Source organism: Chelonia mydas, chromosome 7, assembly GCF_015237465.2.
Source record: "Chelonia mydas isolate rCheMyd1 chromosome 7, rCheMyd1.pri.v2, whole genome shotgun sequence".
In the NCBI taxonomy this organism is placed as follows: Eukaryota; Metazoa; Chordata; order Testudines; family Cheloniidae; genus Chelonia; species Chelonia mydas.
Genome location: NC_057853.1, coordinates 102,364,242 through 102,381,632, shown reverse-complemented (window position 1 = coordinate 102,381,632; position 17,391 = coordinate 102,364,242). Strand labels below are relative to the sequence as shown.

Genomic DNA, 17,391 nt, shown 5'->3' with positions numbered 1-17,391 from the left:
CTTACTGTGTCCCCCCACACCTGCCACTTGCCTCCTCACTTCCCTGCCACAGACACCCCCCTACCCGCTGAGAGAACCCCCGCTCGCTGCTGGCTCACTGCTCTCCTCCTCACTCCCCCGCTTGCAGCCAGACCTTCCCCCCGCCCGCCTCCTCACCCTGCTGCTGGCTTGCTGCTTGCCTCCTTACCCCCCTGCCAGGCCCACCCTGCCCGCCTCCTCACCCCGGCATGCCTCCCCCCACCTCCGCCTCATCACCCTGCTGCTGGCTTGCCGCTCGCCTCCTTACTTCCCTGCCAGGTTTATAGTGTGTGACTTGTGGTACACAGAATATATTACCAGAGGTCTGAGAGGGACAGAGTACCCCAGCACTAACAAAGACACTCTTCAGGGGGTGGTTATCTGCCATTGCACGAGGCTTTGGAAACTATTCCTCTTCTTCATGGAGAACGTCCTTCGGAAGTAGGTTTTATGTCATTCACCTGACAGCTATGATTTTGAATTTTATAATACACATATCTGACCTGGTACCTGTTGACTGTGAGAGCCTTGATATTGTTTCCAGTGGCTAAGCTTGTACCAATGATGATTAGGATGTATAACACAGGTCCAGCACTTATGTAAGCATGAAGACATAGCTGAACAGCTTGGCAACAAATCTGCCTCATGATGGGATATATTACACTTATGAAGAGAAAGTTACTAGAATAAATCCACTGAGAACACATTATACCCATTAGCACTAGGGTTGCCAACACTCCCGGAGTGGCTTGGAGTCTACTGGAATTGGCATCTATCTCCTGGTGACTATTGAAAGCAATCCAGGAGACTGTAATAGGTACAGTACAATTAATGACATTACATCATGTTGGGGGAAAAAAATCTCATGGAATAGCTTCAGTCAGAGTTGGCAATCCTAGAGCTTTCTGGCAAACAAAATATCTTGATTTAATCATCTGCATTCCTTCACCCTCCAGGGATTCCCCTCTGGCTCCTGGGAAAAATGTGATGTGGGTCTTTGTTTCCCCTGGATCCGTGAGTGGCAGAGAGAGAAAGGGAGGTGACAGCTCCTTTTTAGACCACTTCGGTGAGGGTCAAGGCTCTGAGGCCTAGCAAGAGACTGGCACTCTGGACCATTGGGAGGATGGGGCTCATTTCTGGTCTAGAAGGAAAGAGCGGGCACTTTTTGAGTCTGTGGGGAAAGAGCTGGGTTTCTTCTTTGTGATCCTAAGGGAACTGAAAGCCTCTTATGTTGTCCCTTAGGAGACAAAGAGCACTCTGGGGTAGAGTCTCCTGTGTGGTTTTCTCCGTGAGGGAGGAAGCACACTGGGGTAGTGGATGGGTAGGGTGGTGTCACGTGCACCTTGTACACAGTAGGCTGCAGGGCTGCTATTAGCAGTTCAGGCTCTTGTACCAGATATGGACTGGCTACAGTGCTTCTTTCCCAAACAGGTACACCAGAGATGTGTTTGCTTGAAGACACTTTAATTCACCACCAGCTAGATCTGTTCCATGCTCAGATCAAGTGTTACATGTGGCCCGACCTAGTTGCTGAACAGGATAATACAGTTTACATTCCAGTACGGGGGGGGAGGGGGGTCTTCTGTGTCCCTGGGGGAGCGGAAGGGTGGGGGTCTCTAGTGTGGCTGGTCTCCTGGGGGAGGGGAAGAACTGTGGGCTAAAGGGGTGGGAGTGAGATCTCCTGTGGGGCTGCTCCCCTGTTGGAGATAGGGTCTTATCATGCAGTGTTGCCAAGCCTCCAGGATTTTCCGGGAGTCTCCAGGGATTAAAGATTAATTTTTAATGAAAGATTATTTCGTGTGATGAAACCTCCAGGAACACGTCCTAGCAAAACTGGCAACCTTACAAGATGCATCCGATGAAGTGAGCTGTAGCTGTAACTAATAAATGTGCTAGTCTCTAAGGTGCCACAAGTCCTCCTTTTCTTCTTACAAGATGTGTGGTCCTCTGGTGGGACCAAGCCAGGGAGAAGGAGAAGCTCTGTGAATTAGTGGGGGAGGAGCCGATGGGGGAGGGGAGGGTCTGCCTCCCTGAGAGAAGGCGGGGCTCTCTCTCTGGGCTGGTGGGTGGAGAGAGAGCCGCTCTCCGGTTCTGTATGGGGGAGGGGAGAACTCCCGCATCCTCACAGAGGCAGGGGATGACATCACCAGTTCTTCCCAAAGAGGCGCTCTCGCATTGGCTAGGCGGACGGGGTGCTTTCCGCCAATGAGCGTGCCGCAGGGCTGCGGGCTCGCTGACGTGAGAGCCCTCTGCCGTATGGGGATTTATTTTGCTTTGGGCCGCTCTAGCCGCCGCCATTAGAGGATTCGGGAGTCTGGGGCTGCAGATCCCCCCGGCTGCGCCGAGTGGGAGCGCCCGCGGCCGAGCGAGCTAGCCAGGCCGGGAGAGACCATGTCCTGAGCGGGGAGCCGCAGCCAGCGGGGCGGGGGGTTGGTGGGGGGCGCGGGGGGCTGCTTGCACCGACTAGTGTCTGAGGGACGGATCCGGGAGCAGCGGCAGGAGCAGGCGGCGCTGCGGGGTAAGGCAACCTTCCCCCCCCTCAACTAGGAGCAGTTCCCCTCTGGGCCACCCACCGGCGGCTCCTTTGGAAACTGCCGCCCAAGGCCCCGCTCTCCCACCGACACCCGGGGCGGGGGTCCTCTCTGCCCCAGCCGCCCGGCTGCCTTCTGGGCAGAAATCTCCCAGCCCTGCGGGACACTTAGGCCAGGGACTCCCCCACCGCCGGGATCATCGCCACGGACGGAACTTCCTGTCGCTGGGTGCCCCCTTCTTAGCTCCTCCCCCTTTCCTCGCGCCCCTTTAACGATCGGGGAGGGAGGGTGCTAATCGGCCCCTCCCCCAGCAGGGCCCTTACTGCCCTAGTCGGTTCCCCACCGTGCGCGACCTAGGGGAGTCCCATCCCGCCACCAGAGCCAGCGCTTGCTCGGGCTGCGTGCTGAGCCGGGGCTGCCTCCCCCCGGGTCCGGCAGGGCAGCTCGTAGCCCGTGCGTTGAGTTGTGGGGGGCTGCGGCCGCCTTCCCTTTCCTTGTGGTTCGGGGGGACTCCTGAAACTTTTTCTCCCGTAACATGGAGTCACGGTGTGGAAAAGGGTGAGAACGTTGCTTGCATGTCCTCCCCTGGCCGCCCTCCCGTCGCGGCCTGCTGAGGGGATCCATGCACCCGCTCAGGAGAGACGGTGCTACTGCAGTTGGCTTGTTTGTTTACTGGTGTAGAAATACCTGCGACGTGAACTAGGTTGGGTGTTTTTATAGTCGGAGGATGACCCCAGCTTACTTAAACGGAGACGTATGGTGCATCTTCTGCCCATAAGGCTTTTGAATTCCACATATTAGTATCTAAATCTTGTTTTGACCTTTTTATTTGTGTCTCCATTAACTTGTATCCTGGTTTGAATAAATAGTGTTCACTTCTCCATTGGAAATCAGGAATTTGCTTCTGCAGTAACTGTTCCCTGAAGGAAGGTTTATTTGTACACTGCTATATGCAGAGTTTATCACTACACCCCAAAAGCACTATATCATACAATTTAAAAGCTATATTCAAATGACAAGACTGTTAAACAGAGAGAACCAGGAAACTCTCCTTATTTTTCTGCTCTCCAAACATCTGCAGTACCGAGATCTACAGGAATGAGATCATAGGTCTCCTGACTCCCATTTATTCTCCCCCCCCCCCCCCATTTTTTTTCTATACAAGTCTTTACTTCTGTACTACAGAAACCGCCTGCATGTTGTGAATTACTTGTTTGCACATGTGTTATAGACAGTAGGTTATCCATAGTTAATGTTGAGCATATAGTACCAAGTCGTATAAAGCATTTGTGGTGGTGATGTACGAAGATAAACCATAGTCCAAACAGGATCTGAAATATTTCTGAATTCTTTTTAATTTATGAACTGAAATCATTCTTATTAATAGACTGTAAGATAATCTTCTGATATTCAGTTTGAGGGGGGCTCCTCAGGACCTTCTGTACCTTCAAAACCCTACATGGTACCAACTAGCTTGCTGATAAAGGTGAACCATCCAACCCTCTCTGGGGTGCGTTAATGCAACTCTGTGAACAGTTGTAGGTGGTTAACTTTGAATGATGCAAGGCACACTCTCTCATTCTTCAATCCAGATTCTGAACACACCTCATCCTGATTAGTCCCAGCTACCCCCTCAGGACTAGATGGTGTTAATATGATTGCAGATGTAGAATCTGGGTCTCCTGCATGGCAGACACAACACAGCTGCTAAGACCTTTTTACTAGCACGGTGACTTCAGTGATATCAATGAACAAAATAACTTCTAGAATTTTTGAGAATTGCCATTTTGAACAGTAGTGTTTCCTTTTTATTGGAACAATACCTGAATCTTTAAAATGTGAATCTTTAAGCAGTTAATCTAGTATGCAGATGTGTATTTAGGGACACAGTAATTTGTCTTGTGACAGCATACATTAACTCTCACCTCTCAGCTTTTTTGTGTGTGATATCAGTTGCATGCAGAGTTGTCCACTGCAGAAATTAACTTTTTTTTTTTTTGGTTAGTATAACTGTATTCAGAACCCCGAAAGAGTAATTCAGGAGGCACTTCTTCCTTTGGTTTATTCAGCACTTAAACTATTAGAGACTCAAAATTGACTTCGATAATGGTGAAAGAGGACATTGAAACGCATTAGTATTGTTCAGTAATCATCCAGTGGGGTTGCGGTATGGTAGAGTAACATGAGTCATCCCGCAGCGTCTTCTAGCTGTGGAAGTGGGAGACCAGTAACTGAGTTGGTGTCTCCTCGTCTGCAGTCTAATATCTGCAGATGTTTTTAACTTACACATGTTGATGTAAAATCATAAAAGATTTAGTTTTGTCACAGTGCTGGACTGGAATAACATTTGTGCATCTATTTCAGCTCACAGGCTTTTGGAAGCTTCAGCTATATAGTGTAATTGTTTTGAAGAAAGGATTTGTTGAAATGCTGGTAGCCGCTCCTCTAAATGAAAAAATCATGGTCCCCTCTCAGCCCCTGGATTTGCAAATACACTTGTCCCTCGTTATTGGAGAGTGGTCTACAATATTACATTTTTAATAAAATGAAGGTATTTTAAAGTAAACAGGAACACTGAATAGTTAGAAACCACTCCTTTTATGCACTTGATACAGAAACATAGCTCAAAGTGGACTTTTAGAGACATTGGTTAAAAATACTTCTGGGTCAAAACAACATACCCAAATTTTATCCTTGAGTGACTATGGATGCGTGTTAGAACTCCTGGGCAATAGTTCATCATGGAAAAGCCTTAATTTGAAGTATGAGTTATATTTAATTTATATCTCAGGTCCTTAAACAATATATAAAATAGATGGAGTGTGTCCTCCATCAGAAGCATTTTATTAGTTGTGTTGTCTCTGTATGGCACATTTTAGAGTGATACATCAGGAAGTGACTGACTCACAACTCTGAAGGTGGTGAAGAGAGCAAAGTTAGTTTAGATTTGCCTATTCAAGGCAGCTCTGACTTGTGTTGTTCAGCTTGTAATTTTAGGATTCTTACTGGGAGGAAACAATCTTGACCACCTTTCCTACTTTTGCACTAGGAACCTGTATTTGTTTACAGGTTTATACTCATTAACATGTTTCCTTTTTAGCTTAAATATTGAATCTGTAGGAATTTAGGTTTTGTTTAAATATATTCAAGTTAGGTGTACCCTTGCTAATGCTTAAAATTCATGTGAATTTTACCAAGTATCTTAGTGTGGTATCAGCTTAACTTACTTGTCCTCTCCATGTTTAATGCCTGCATCCAGCTTGACTTTTTTTTTAAATTATTCTATCTTCATCTCCCACATCTTGCTTTTGGATAGAGCTGAAATTACAATGACTATTAAACTATTTCTTCTTGTATAGCACTCTATGCTAAATCATCTTTTTTTGTACTGCATCATCATTGATGTTCGTGCAATAATTAAACTGCTGCTAGATCTGCAGGGTAGCTAACCAGTTTACTCTTTTTCTCACCAATTCTACTCATACAGTATCGTGTTTCCTAACAAATTGCAAAAACACCAGCTATTTGCTAAAGAATTTTGTAAACAAGTAGGCTGCATCTTAATTGGTGTAGTAACAATTTAAAATGGAACTAAACTTTAGTTGTGTTTGGAAACAGTAAATAAAATAGTACAGGAAAACTAGAAGGGAACAATTCTGTAGTTATCAAAGTCTTCATTTTAGCTTTTTAAATGGGTGCTACAAATGATGGGAGAATGGGTGCAAAAATAAATATCAGTTATGATGTTTTACACAGCTGGTGATGAGCTTACTGCATCACTTGTCAAATGGCATTATTTGGTAAAATCAGTTAAATAGCAGATAATTGCTACTTTGTGGTGATATTTGAGTTGAATATGTTGTACTTTTAAAAGATGAAGTTTTGTTTTTAATCACAATCCCAAGCATAATTTATATTAGACATTTAACTTGTATTAATAACATTCTAACACTTCCTTTGTATACATTTTTGTCAGAGTAGTTGCCGTTTTGATGTGTAGGGAATCCAGATATTGGAATCACTTGCTCTGTTAAATTTAAGATCTTACTTGTTTACTTGTTTTCTTGATAGAGCTTTTGTTCATGGCTTGAGAGAGAATTTCCTTTTCAGCATAAGATCCCATTACAAATAGTCTGTGAAAATAATTTAAAATGGTCCTATAATTTTTGCAGTGATTTATGCAAAATTTAATAAAATGGTACAAGAGTTAAATAAAATATTCTGATGGCTAGTAGTATTTTGAATGTCCTAATGGTAGCACTTTTTTTTCTTACCATGATACAGAAAAAAAGCACTCTGTAAAATTGCTCTTCAGTTGCTTTTATTTTATACTTCCTATATGTTTTAAGGAAGATTACAAGAATAATAGGATTGGAAGGGCCTTCGAGAGGTCTGCTAGTCCAATCTACTGCACTAATGGCAGGACCAAGTGTTGTCTAGAGTGACCATCCCTGACAGGTGTTTGTCTAACCTACTCTTAAAAATCTCCACTGATGCAGATTCTACAACCTCCCTATGCAGTTTATTCCAGTGTTTAACCACCCTGACAGGAGGTTTTTCCTAATGTCCAACCTCAATCGCTCTTGCTGCAATTTAAGCTCATTGCTTCTTCTGCTATCCTCCGAGGTTACGGAGAACATTTTTTTTCCCCTCCTCCTTGTAACGTTTTATGTACTTGAAAACTGTTACCATGTCCCCCCTCAGTCTTCTCTTCTCCAGACTAAACAAACCCAATATTTTCAATCCTCCCTCACAAGTCATGTTTTCTAGACCTTTTATAATTTTTGTTGCTCTACTCTTGACTTTCTTCAGTTTGTCCACATCTCTCTGAAGTGTGGCACCCAGAACTATAAACAATACTCTAGTTGGGGCCTAATCAGCACTGAGTAGAGTGGAAGAATTATTTACTGTGTCTTGCTTACAACACTCCTGCTAATACAGCTCAGAATTATTGCAACAGTGTTACGCTGTTGACTCATATATAGCTTGTGATCCATTATAACTCCCAGATTCCTTTCTGCAGTAGTCCTTCCTAGGCAGTCATTCCCATTTTGTGTGTGCGCGCAACTGACTATTCCTTCCTAAGTGGAGTACTTTGCATTTGTTGTCAATGAATTTCATCCTGTTTTCTTCAGACCATTTCTCCAGTTTGTCTAGATCATTTTGAATTTTCATACTATCTTCCAAAGCACTTGGAACCCCTCTCAGCGTGATATCCTCCGCAAACTTGATATGCCCTTCCAGCTTGACTGTGCATCATTGATAACTATTATTTGGGAATGGTTTTCCAACAAGTTATGCACCCACCTTATCATAGCTCCATCTAGGTTGTATTTCCCTAGTTTATGAGACAGAGTATCAAAAGCCTTATTAAAGTCAAGATATAACACATCTACCAGTCTGCAATCCACAAAGCTTGTTACCCTGTCAAAGAAAGCTATTAGGTTGATTTGACACAATTTGTTCTTGACAAATCCATGCTGACTATTACTTATCACCTTATTTTCTTCAGGTGTTTGCAAATTGATTGCTTAATTATTTGCTCCATTATCTCTCCGGGCATTGAAGTTAAGCTGACTGGTCTGTAATTCCCCGGGTTGTCCTTATTTCCCTTTGTATAGATTGGCACTATGTTTGCCCTCTTCCAGTCGTCTGGAATCGCTTCCATCTTCCATGACTTTTCAACGATAATTGCTAGTGGCTCAGGTAATAACTGACTAGGAGATAGTACCACTGAAAAGGATCTGGGGGTTGCAGAAGATTGCACATTACTACTCGGGGCATTCTGCACACAATATTTTAAAATTCTGCAAAATCCTGAAAATTTTATTTGTTAGAATAACACTACATAATCACACCAGTTTCAATTATTTTGGTAATTACTATTTTGTCTTGAGTTTTGTAAAAGTTTTATCTTTACAAAACCTAAATTTTGGGGTAAATTTGACCTGACTGTGCCCCTTTATGGCTCTGTTTACCTTAGGCATGGGAGCCAGATCATGAGAATACTTTCTCTCTGCCCCTCTGAATCCAGTGGCTACAATTCTCAGTGGGATAAGGATTGGAGGACTTAAATTAGTTTGCTGGGGTTGGCCTCCTCCCTACTGAATTCTTGCAGGTTATGCATGTATCCAAAGAGGAAAGGGGTGGGATGCGGCCTTTACTTCCTGAACTGACAACTGCAGCCTCCAAATGAGTTTCTTCTCTCCGCGCGGCAAATAACCAGCAGTTGCTTTTGGGGACAAATGATTTCATTGTGTGTGCTGTTTTTTTTGTTTGTTTGTTTTTTGTTTTTTTTAACATTAAATAAATTTAAAAAAAGCATGAAGGGATCAAATTCCACATCTATTAAATCCTACCCTGCCTCATGGAAGATTGTGTCAACTGGAGTCAATGTAATACAGACAGAGGCAATTGCAGAATAAGGACCAGGTGTGGACACTAGGTTCATAGTACTTATTTGTTGTTCTATGACTGATCGCTCCAGCCTTCCTCATAAGGAACTTCGAGCAAAGTGAGCCTAATAACTGATCTATTTTTTGGTACTTCTTGTAACATATTTTTGTTAAACTAATCCTTTTTGTAATGTAATATGGTGAGCATAATCGCAAAATATCAAACTGCTAGGGTGATTTGCCGTAAACAAGTGCACTTACTTTGGCTTGCTTACAAGTTGAGGTGGTTTTATTTAATTTTCATAAAGGTTTGGTTTAATGTTCCCTCCCATGCCTAAGGTAAACACCCCCCCCACCCCGGGCTGCCAACATGGGGTGGGGAAGGGGCAGCTGCCTCTGGGCCCAGTGATTTAAAAGGGCCTGGTGCTCCTGGCCACTGCTGCCATTGTTACCTTGGCAGCGGACGGAGCCCCGGGTCCTTTTAAATAGCTGCCGGAGCCCCAGGTGGCGTAGGCTGGGGGAGGCTGACTCCTAGCCCCGCCCCTTCCAAGGGCCCAGCGCCGGGCCCCTGTACCAGTAAGTCTGTCTTTCTTACTTTCACCCCTGTATCTGAGACTGCTACGCCATGAAGTAAATGGCAGAATGCGAGTAAAACAGAGCAGGAGACATACTATTCTCCCCCAAGGAGTTCAGTTAGAATTTAATTAACAAATTAGTTTAACTAGCATCCTCAGCATGGAAGCATTTCCTCTGGAATGGTGGCCGAAGCATGAAGGGGCATACAAATGTTTAGCATATTTGGCACTTAAATACCTTGCAGTGTCGGCTACAAAAGTGCCATGCGAACACCTGTTCTCACTTTCAGGTGACATAGTAAATAAGTGGGCAGCATTATCTCCTGTAAATGTAAACAAACTTGTTTCTCTTAGCGATTGGCTGAACAAGAAGGACTGAGTGGACTTGTAGGCTCTAAACTTTTACATTGTTTTGTTTTTGAGTGCAGTTATATAACACACAAAAATCTACATTTGTAAGTTGCACTTGCACAATAAAGAGATGAGATGAAATGAAAAATACTATTTTTTATCATTTTTACTGTGCAAATATTTGTAATAAAAATGTGAGCACTTTGTATTGTGTTGCAATAGAAATCAATATATTTGAAAAGGTAGAAAAACATCCAAAATATTGATATTCTATTGTTTGTGTGATTAAAACTGCGATTAGTTGCGATTAATTTTTTTGAGTTAATGTGTGAGTTAACTGCGATTAATTGACAACCCTAATTTTCAGTTTTATTTATTAATAATCTAGGGGCCTACACCCATTGACTTCAGTGAAGAAGGATCTGGCCCTTTGGTAGGTGAGACAAATCTACTCAAGATATTGGACAATAGTTTAGAGAAGGGGGGGGTCTGTATTGCCTACTTATTGATTAATAATATTTAACTCTAAAGTGCTTGTCTCAGTTGCTAGTGTGTAATTACAAAGTTTTACTATGTTATATTAAAAGACAGTCAAACAGTGCTATATAAACTTGTTGCCAAAGAGAAATGTTGGCAGATCACTTGCTACACTCTGAACATTTTTTGTTTTTGTAGGGCTTGTCAAGTGATTAAAAAGTTTCACGATTAATCGCACTGTTAAACAATAACAGAATACCATTTATTTAAATATTTTTGGATGTTTTCTATATTTTCAGATATATTGATTTCAATTACAACACAGAATACAAAGTGTACAGTGCTCACTTTATATTTTTTATTACGAATATTTGCATTATAAAAAAGATAAGAGAAATAGTATTTCAATTCACCTCTTACAAGCACTGTAGTGCAATCTCTTTATGATGAAAGTTGAACTTTCAAATGTAGAATAATAATAAATTATTATAGAACTCCCTTCAGCTGAGTGAGCCCCTGTTTGCAAGGAAGGGTGGATTTTACCTAAGGGCCTTGACATGCAGCAGGGGAGGTGAGGCTGGTACAGGGATGCTGAGCTTGCCAGGCCCCTGTTCTCTGTGGCAGTGTTTCTAAAACTTTTTTTTGTGCTGGCGACCCCATTTGGACTAAAAAAAAAAAAAATTATGTACTCCTGACCCCCTCCCCTGTGAGGAAAAAATTGTGACCCCCACCCCTACCTCCAGCCCGGCGGGAGGCACGGGCCTCTAGACCAGCAGGGAGTGCTGATGCCTCCCTCTCCGGCCAGAGGTATGCAATTTAATGTGTTTAAAAAATTTGTTTTCAGTTAATTGCAGGTGTTAACTGCAATTACAGTGGACCCTCGCTAGAACATGCGTGTATATAGCGCGAATTCGCGTATAACGCGGTTGCGGCCGTGGATCCCAAATTTAACTAATTTAATTGGAATTCATTTTAATGCGGTCCCCGCTATAACGCGGTCCCCATGTTAACGCGGTACTGTGCATGGATCCCGAATCCTGTGTTCTAGGAAGGGTCTGCTGTAATTGACAGCCTTAGTTTTTTGCTTAGAACAGCTCTCTTTTAAAATGGAAAGGATATTTTTTTTCCTCAAACATATAGGCCAAACAGTCACTGAAGATATACACATTAACTGTTAGTTTATTTAGGAAAAGCAACATTTAATACTATATTGCATTCTCTTTTAAATAAGATGATCTGTTTTAAAACAAACAAGTGAACTACACTAACTTGCTCAATTCCTTGCTTCGTTGTATTCATATTAATGTAGAACATAATTCTAGATTGTGGCTCTGCAATAATCCCTCCTTTCTTTATGATAATATAAAGTTGCTGCTGTTGCAGAGATTCAGTGCTGATGTGATGAGATGATCGTGTTGACACAATCAGTATGCTAGAAGTGTGGTCACTTATTTGCATAGCCAGTGGAGTTGCTATTTTCTGTGAAATCTGAAGGTTTGCATATAGTATAATTTACTTCCCTGCTGAGGCTCATGCTGAGTTATCCTTTTTGCTAATGCTAATTTGCCACTCCAGCAGGGCCAGTGTGGACACAGAAAAATATAAAAAAGAGCACTAACTCTAAAAATAGTGAGCAAGAAAAGAAAACAATCAGCAAATTCCATGTTGGAAGAATAACCAACATAAAGAACCGGAGTACTTGTGGCACCTTAGCGACTAACAAATTTATTAGAGCATAAGCTTTTGTGGGCTACAGCCCACTTCATCGGATGCATAGAATGGAACATATATAGTAAGATAGTTTGCATGGTAACTTCCAACTTATGAGAGGCTAATTAATTAAGATGAGCTGCTATCAGCAGGAGAAAAAAACTTTGTAGTATCTAGTTTGCATATTAATTCAAGCTCAGCAGTTTCTCATTGGAGTCTGTTTTTGAAGCTTTTCTGTTGCAAAATTGCCACCCTTAAATCTTTTACTGAGTGGCCAGAGAGGTTGAAGTGTTCTCTTACCGGTTTTTGAATGTTATGATTCCTGATGTCAGATTTGTGTCCATTCTTTTGTGTAGAGACTGTCCGGTTTGGATAGTGTACATGGCAGAGGGGCATTGCTGGCACATATCACATTGGTAGATGTGCAGGTGAATGAGCCTCTGATGGTGTGGCTGATGTGATTAGGTCCCATGATGGTGTTACTTGAATAGATATGTGGACAGAGTTGGCATCGGGCTTTGTAGCAAGGATAGGTTCCTGGGTTAGTGTTTTTGTTGTGTGGTGTGTGGTTGCTGGTGGGTATTTGCTTCAGGTTGGGGGGCTGTCTGTAAGCGAGGACTGGTCTGTCTCCCAAGATCTGTGAGTGAGGGATCATTTTTCAGGATAGGTTGTAAATCTTTGATGTGCTGGAGAGGTTTTAGTTGGGGGCTGAAGGTGACAGCTAGTGGCATTCGGTTATTTTCTTTGTTGGGCCTGTCCTGTAGTAGGTGACTTCTGGGTACTCTTCTGGCTCTGTCAGTGTGTTTTTTCACTTCAGCAGGTGGGTATTGTAGTTTTAAGAACACTTGATAGAGATCTTGTAGGTGTTTGTCTCTGTATTAGTGATTGGAGCAAATGCGGTTGTATCATATAGGGTGTTGTTTATGTGACCATCGCTTATTAGCACACTAGTGTCCAGGAAATGGACCGCTTGTGTGGATTGGTCTAGGCTGAGGTTGATAGTGGGATGGAAATTGTTGAAATCATGGTGGAATTTCTCAAGGGCTTCTTTTCCATGGGTCCCGATGATGAAGATGTCATCAATGTAGCGTAAGTAGAGTAGGGGCATTAGGGGACGAGAGCTAAGGAAGCATTGTTCTAAGTCAGCCATAAAAATGTTGGCATACTGTGGAGCCATGCGGGTACCCATAGCAGTGCTGCGGATTTGAAGGTATACATTGTCCCCAAATGTGAAATAGTTATGGGTGAGGACAAAGTCAAAGTTCAGCCCCCAGGTTTGCCATGACATTATCGGGGATAGTGTTCTTGACGGCTTGTAGTCCATCTTTGTGTGGAATGTTGGTGTAGAGGGCGTCTACATCCATAGTGGCCAGGACGGTGTTATCAGGAAGATCACCGATGGATTGTAGTTTCCTCAGGAAGTCAGTGGTGTCTCGAAGGTAGCTGGGAGTGCTGGTAGCGTAGGGCCTGAGGAGAGAGTCCATGTAGCCAGACAATCCTCCTGTCAGGGTGCCAATGCCTGAGATGATGGGGCATCCAGGATTTCCAGGTTTATGGATCTTGGGAAGAGATAGAATACCCCTGGTCGGGGTTCTAAACATGTGTCTGCACAGATCTGTTCCTGTGCTTTTTCAGGGAGTTTCTTGAGCAGATGGTGTAGTTTCTTTTGGTAATCCTCAGTGGGATCAGAGGATAATGGCCTGTAGAATGTGGAGTCAGAGAGTTGCCTAGCAGCCTCTTGTTCATATTCCAACTTATTCATGATGACAGCACCTCCTTTGTCAGCCTTTTTGATTATGATGTCAGAGTTGTTCCTGCGGCGGCTGATGGCGTTGTGTTCAGCACGGCTGAGGTTATGGGGCAAGTGATGCTGCTTTTCCACAATTTCAGCCCGTGCACGTTGACGGAAGCAATCTATGTAGAAGTCCAGTCCATTGTTTTGACCTTTAGGAGGAGTCCGCGCAGAATCCTTTTTTTTTGTAGTTTTGGTAGGAAGGATTCTGTGGGTTAGTATGTTGTTCAGAGGTATGCTGGAAATATTCTTTGAGTCGGAGACGTCGAAAATAGGATTCTAGGTTACCACAGAACTGTATTATGTTCATGTGTGTGGAGGGAGAAAAGGAGAGGCCCCGAGATAGGACAGATTCTTCTGCCGGGCTAAGAGCATAGCTGGAAAGATTAACAATATTGTTGGGTGGGTTAAGGGAACCACTGTTGTGGCTCCTTGTGGCATGTAGTAGTTTAGATAGTTCAGTGTCCTTTTTCCTTTGTAGAGAAGCAAAGTTTGTGTTGTAAATGGCTCGTTCACCTGCACATCTGCCAATGTGATATGTGCCAGCAATGCCACTCTGCTATGTACATTGGCCAAACTGGACAGTCTCTACGCAAAAGAATAAATGGACACAAATCTGACATCAGGAATCATAACATTCAAAAACCAGTAGGAGAACACTTCAACCTCTCTGGCCACTCAGTAAAAAATTTAAGGGTGGCAATTTTGCAACAGAAAAGCTTCAAAAACAGACTCCAACAAGAAACTGCTGAGCTTGGATTAATATGCAAACTAGATACCATTAACTTGGGTTTGAATAGAGACTGGGAGTGGCTGGTTCATTACACATACTGAATCTATTTCCTTAAGTATCTTCACACCTTCTTGTCAACTGTCTAAATGGGCCATCTTGATTATCACTACAAAAGTTTTTTTTTCTCCTGCTGATAATAGCTCATCTTAATTAATTAGCCTCTCACAGTTTGTATGGTAACTTCCAACTTATTTGTGTACACGTATACGTGTACACACACACACACACACACACACACACACAAATATGTATCTTACTATATGTTCCATTCTATGCATCCGATGAAGTGGGCTGTAGCCCACGAAAGCCTATGCTCTAATAAACTTGTTAGTCTCTAAGGTGCCACAAGTACTCCTGTTCTTTTTGCGGATACAGACTAACACGGCTGCTACTCTGAAACCAACAAAAAGAAGAATTTTAGTTAAAAAAAGTTAAGTATAGCATTTGATTCATGGAGATAAACAGCAAATTGTTGTGGTGTTCAGAATAGTTTCTAATAGTATATTAAACATTAATAGCTCAGCATTTAGTAAGGCTTCTTGGACACATACAATATTGACATGTTTCAGAGAAAAAATAAACTGTTAAACAACATGAAGGGGTTTCTGAGAGAACTTGTAAATCTGAAAATAAACAGATCAGCTACTTGTTTTGTTTTTGCATGCTTTTGTAGGGGTATACTATCCTCTCATGCTTCCTGCCAGCAGGATATTGCAATTTACAAGAATCCTGGACTTGACTCTTTTGTGGAACAGGATTTGTGTGGACCTCACAAATGCTAGTGCTCAAGAATGGGGCCAGCTGGCAAAGCTGAAGAATAGCATGGCATGCCTATATGTGATGCGAGGAAACACGCTCATATCAGTGCTTTGTGTTTCCCAGATAAAATATTGGGCTTTAATTTATATTGCAGCTCTTCTTTTAGAGCTGATATAATTTTTACAGTATCAAGGAACATCTAAAATGATCTGAATTCAGGCCTGTAAGTGTCCTATGATGAGACTGTCTTTGAAACGTGTTACTTTAACTTGACACAGCCCTTAACTTAGAATTTCTTTGCTTGTCACAAATTTTAATGTTCATAGCTTTTAAAAAATATTTAACATTTATTCAACATATAAGAACTTAAAATATTAGGTTATAGACTAATGGCCAGTAAATATATAGGGGGCTATTATTGGTAATAGACTAGTAGATATGTAAAGGGATTGGAAAATATCATGTCATCATTTCAAATAGTAGGAAGTTTGCCACATTTTATTTTTTTTTGGGAAGGACAGTTGTGGAAAAGAATATCACCTGTTATGCAAATGCATTTATACACTTCATGCAACAATACTGTGCAGTTACTATTAACCAGTTATCAAGTGAGGACACTGTTTTCTAGGGGGGTTGTACGCTTGTGTGGCATAATTCGTAACTTATATAGGTTATTGTAAATATAATATCCATTGTTTGATCTTCTCTTGTTGCTCTGCTTTCTAAGCTGTATTCCTTTTTCTCCAGAAAATGGTTGGGCATAGAATGGTGAGGCAGATGAATGCAGGAGCAACACCAGTGTATACGTATCAAATTACTTGGATCCTGCATTTGATTAGAGTTGTTTTCTGCATGAGAACAGGACATTGCTGATTAAGCTGAGGAATTTTTCAGGCTGTACCATTAAGGCAAACTACTAGTTTTGTTTTTTTTCTTTTGTGTGAAAAGTTAGTTGCTGAATTTTGTGACCTTTCTCTGCATAGTAGTAGTGGAAGCCATCTTGCTGAAAGTGATGTCATGGAAGACACCAGTTCTGAACAAGCCAAATATAAAACCAAGTCAGCTGCTTTATTTTTTTGTAAAGTCTTAATGATTATAATTTTCTGAACACAAGTTTATTTCCTATTTAAAGGTTTTTTTGATAAGTTAACTTTACGCAACAGGGAACTGGTTTAGTCTTCCCTTGGTCTCATGCGAAAGTTCCAAATCCTGCTTTAATCTTAATTGTATCAAAAGAAACTTTTAAAAACTGTGTTTATGTATAAAATTCAAGTATAATGTACAACCATTATAAAAGCAGGATGGTAACTGGTTCAGTCTTGTAGTGAGCTCTTGGATAACAATGCCATCAGATTGCAGCATTTTTTCAGCAAAATGGCTGCCACCAACGTGGATCAGATGGCAATTGTAAAAAGATCTGGAATTGGAGTAGCCATTGATATTTTTTCAGGTACATTCCTCAGTTTATAGTGAACTTTGAAACAAAACTGAAGAATGCTTGTTGAGCAAAATGAAAATTTTGTGTAAATTAAGACTTTACCATGAATGTGAATAATTGAAGACTTGGAGAAAATACGCAATTTGATGCAGACTGTCAGAGGAGTTCATACTTTGCCTCATTTTTCTTTGATTTCTTTATGCTGCTTTAAAGTAGATACATTTGGACTTGTTTCATTGTTCTCTCATTCCCTCTGTAAGAGAGGTGTAAACAAGGTACAGACAAACATTTCCAGATTCTGTTTCAGAAAGCTGACACTTTGCTTGTTAATTCATATGGATGTTTAATGTCAGACACACCTTTAGAGCAAATAACCAGATATTACATTAGGAATAATACACTGCAGAATTTAAGGTGGAACTATTAAAAAAGCCCTCCTGATGCTTGTCTTCCTAGCCCAGGGTAAAAAGGGCCAGAGCCACCCTGACCCCCTCATTCCTTTTCACTGCAGAGATAAGTCAAAGTGTGTGTGCACTTGTCACGCTCATTCTC

At 42.0% G+C, this 17,391-nt stretch overlaps 1 protein-coding gene across 7 annotated transcripts in view; it reads left to right on the top strand.

Moving 5' to 3' along the window:
• Nucleotides 1-2,077: 2,077 nt before the first annotated feature.
• The window catches only part of ZRANB1 (zinc finger RANBP2-type containing 1), a 75,030-nt gene continuing 59,716 nt past the window's right edge, over nucleotides 2,078-17,391 (top strand). Inside the window, exons 1-3 of one of the 7 annotated variants that reach the window (XM_043552070.1) lie at nucleotides 2,289-2,536; nucleotides 8,171-8,255; nucleotides 10,259-10,303. The gene's annotated coding sequence lies outside the window, so the exon portion shown is untranslated. Of the gene's footprint in view, nucleotides 2,537-8,170; nucleotides 8,256-10,258; nucleotides 10,308-17,391 lie in introns of all 7 variants that reach the window. The other 6 variants (XM_037904350.2, XM_043552068.1, XM_043552069.1 and 3 more) reach the window with 6 other exon arrangements.